Source organism: Helianthus annuus, chromosome 17 (genome assembly GCF_002127325.2).
Source record: "Helianthus annuus cultivar XRQ/B chromosome 17, HanXRQr2.0-SUNRISE, whole genome shotgun sequence".
Lineage (NCBI taxonomy): Eukaryota > Viridiplantae > Streptophyta > Magnoliopsida > Asterales > Asteraceae > Helianthus > Helianthus annuus.
In genome coordinates this window covers 180,257,819-180,261,348 of record NC_035449.2, presented here as the reverse complement: position 1 = coordinate 180,261,348, position 3,530 = coordinate 180,257,819, and the positions used below count along the sequence as shown (strand labels likewise).

The following is a 3,530-nucleotide window of genomic DNA, read 5'->3' as shown; positions in this document are numbered from 1 at the left end:
TTAACTATAATTTGTCTATGCTCATATCCCATTTATTTACCCGAAAATTCATTTCCCTCCTCCCAAAATCAATCTAAATTCTCATTTCCCTACCCAAAAATTCATTTCCCTCCTACCGAAATCAATATGAATTTTTATTTCCCTCCTACAAGATTCATTTCCCCCAATCAATTCAAATGAAAGACCCAAGCTTCCTTTTACATACTCAACCTTTAAACCGCAACCCTAATCCCTAACAATCAAGGATGACGATGGTGGTTATGACAGTGGTTCTGGTTGTAATGTTACAGCGACTAATGTTTAGATCGAAGGTGATGGTGTCGTGAAGGAGGGTGTGCGGGAGAGGTGGTTGTTGACGGTGGGTAGGAGCTGTGGAGGTTTTCGTCAACTTCCTCTATTCCATTCGGTTAGTCTTGAACACATGCAGTGATTCTATTTTGTTTTAATCTCAATTAGAGCCTATAACTACTTGTTGATAGAGTGGATATATTTATATAGTTGGTGTTTGTTGTTTTTAATTATTGGTTTCGTCTTATAAGTTATAAGGTGTTTTGTTTCTTATTTTTCTACAAATTTGAGCCCTAATTATTTTCTGTCTTGTAATGGAACAGGCAGATTGGTATTTTTCTACATGTTTCAGCCCTAATCATTTAGAGAAGCCATGGTGAATAGGGTATCAGCTTCATCTAGTAGTTAAAATTTTAAGAAATTTCACATTGGATATCAGCTAATGTAATTAAGTTCTTGAAAAAACTTGTTTTTAGCATCCTACCAACGAGACAAAGAAGCAAAAAGGTAGAAAATATGGAGAAGCGTATGCAGACCGAGTGTAAGGAGTTTAATGATGCAATTATTAAGGAGAAAAATGTAATTATAACCAGTTCTGGTTCTTTTACAAAAAAACAAAATGTTTTTGCTACTTTTCAGAATTAATTCTGGTTTATAATCTTATCTTTCAGGGATTCGCCTTCGCCTGAGACAACGGGCTTATGCCTTTCTGAAGAGCTGACCATTGCAAGTGTATGCCTTTTAAAAACTTAATAGTTGATAGAATGGTACTTGTTATTTGTTACTTCGCTTTTTACGTATTAATTAGATTATATTTGTATAATTTTATTGCTTGTAGGTACTAAAAAGGCCAAGAATCGATGGCAGTTGGTTTGTTGGAATGAGAACTCGGCATCACAAGCTTACCTGTAGATGTGAAGTTACCGCCATTCTTGTTCTATATGTCTTCCAATGTGATATCTTTATGGATACGTTTTGAGTTAAATTCATTAATTTGCACAAATGACATGTGGGAAATTAATTTAAAGCCTTTTTGGTGATTAAATGCTGCTGGTTGCCGCTAAATGGATCCATTCTTGCTCATGAGCGGATGCATGGCTGGTTATGTTATAACGGTAACTAAAAAAGTTCTATTTTTCTTTCAAGAAATTTAAGACTTGAATCATGAAATTTCACATTTTCCATATTAACTCTTCTTAATTTTCATGACCAGATGCATGGCTCGTTACGGCACATTGCTTGCAAAATCAAAAGTGAAAGTGAAAATCATGCATAAAATAGAATCGGAAATGAAGGTGAAAGCTTTGAGGTGAATTTAAGCAAGACGTCTTGTAGCTCTAGGTATCCATGTATTTTGACAACTTGCATGCTTTGAAATTTTTTGATTTTGAGATAATTTAAATCTAATATATTCAGACCTATATTAGTGTATCAATAAAATGTAGTTTGATTTATTTTCTACTAGTGAATGCTGGCACACTTACTTTGAGCTGCTGAAGTTAAAAAGCCATTGAGTGGATAATGTCGTATCTTGATGGTCACTATGTTGTTGGACTAAATCAAACTACAAAAGCACCGGTTCCAACAAAGGTAACCAGGCTTAATCCATCCTCTTTATTAGTTGTCGATGAGTCATTGAATCAGACAAACCCCAAAGGTGCAGTTGTAGATGCTACTTATAACTATAATGCTTCATCTTTCGTAACAAACTCTAGTACAAATGATGAAAACAAAGGAGATGCATCAGACACATCTTTTTGTAAGAAGGTTGGTTAATTTTTCATATTAATCTTTATCTTCTTTTTTAATAAGAAAGAAAAAATAAAAACTTGTTTTAGTTGTGGATTTGATTTGGTTAGATAGCATACTAACAGAACCTGATTCGACTAAAGTCCAGGCTTCCTAAAAACCGCCTAAAAACAATCTAGAAATAAGCTAATAAAATATTTCACATGCTATCCTTGATTAGGTACTTGACTCACATCTTATCTTTAACCGAACCTATCATTATATCGAAAACTAAAACAAATCAGTTGTTGCAGGATATTCGTCCAAAGGAGAACAAGTTGCCGGTAGGACCACGCGTGGTGAGAAATCTGGATTTTCCAAGATGCACTTACTATGAAAATTTACCAATCACAAAGAACTTTAACGCAATAGGAAGTTGATAAAAAATGTTGAAGGCATGCCATGCTCTATTATCTGATCATAGTTTTTGCAGCACTATCAAGTCAAAAAGGAGTGAGTTCATAGACATGAAGAAAAACAACCTGTAAATAGTTTTAGTTTATGTGTTGTCATTTCATTTTTCAACTTTTGTAGATAGATTTTATCAGAGGTTTTTTATTAGTCTTAAGTTGAAAACTTATGTATGAATTTTGTTTTATTATTGTTAATATCATTTGGTTTTAGGTTTTTCTCATGTTTACAACTGTTTTTATTTGACAAAAAATGGCTAATTACACGAAAATGCCATATAGAACCACAATAAATACGTGTAACCAAAGCTTAAACAATAGTCACACTTAAAATTACTAAAGGTCGTGTGGCTATATATAACCATTAGTCACACCATGGTCATTTTGTTTGTTTGATATGACAGAATATTAGCAAACGTCATAGGTAAAAAAATATTGTGTGACCAAAGGTTACACAATAGCCACACTTCAAAATAAAAAAAAAATTCATGTGGCTTTACATATTTTTTAGCCACGCCATCCTTATTTTGTTTTTTATATGACGGAATATTAGCATACGTAATGGACAAAATGAATATGCGTGACCAAATGTTAGATGGTAGCCACACTTATATTATAAAGTTTCATGTGGCTTTACATAATCATTAGCCACATTATCATTACATTATTTTTCTATGTGACGGAATGATAGCAAATGCCATGAGAAAAGTAAATTATATGTGACCAAAGGTTAGCCATTAGCCACACTTAAAAACACAAAACTTTATGTGGCTTTACATAAACATTAGCCACACTGTGGTCACTTTTTTTTTCTTGTGTGACGGAATGATAACAAACGTCATGTGAAAAAAAAGAATGTGTGACCAAAGGTTAAACAATAGCGACATTTAAAATTACAAAACTTTATGTGTGACTAAAGGCTAGACAATAGTCATATTTAAAATTACAAAGTTGTTTTGTGTGTCTAGAAATAGTTTTTAGCCACACTTATAGTAAACTCATGTGACTAAATAATAAAACGACCACACTTATAGTAAGTTCATG

The 3,530-nt window shown here is 33.0% G+C and overlaps 1 long non-coding RNA gene across 10 annotated transcripts; it reads left to right on the top strand.

Annotated features, from left to right (window-relative positions):
- On the top strand, positions 1 to 2,703 carry LOC110926150. Of its 10 annotated transcripts, none has more exons than XR_002585002.2 (9): positions 1 to 406; positions 612 to 673; positions 765 to 867; positions 960 to 1,020; positions 1,127 to 1,403; positions 1,502 to 1,629; positions 1,754 to 1,878; positions 1,952 to 2,055; positions 2,331 to 2,703. It is a non-coding gene; the product is annotated as an uncharacterized LOC110926150 (long non-coding RNA). The 10 variants fall into 10 exon arrangements; XR_002585001.2 differs by having other exon boundaries at positions 1,946 to 2,055; XR_004885398.1 differs by having other exon boundaries at positions 1,946 to 2,055; positions 2,322 to 2,703.
- Positions 2,704 to 3,530: the final 827 nt, after the last annotated feature.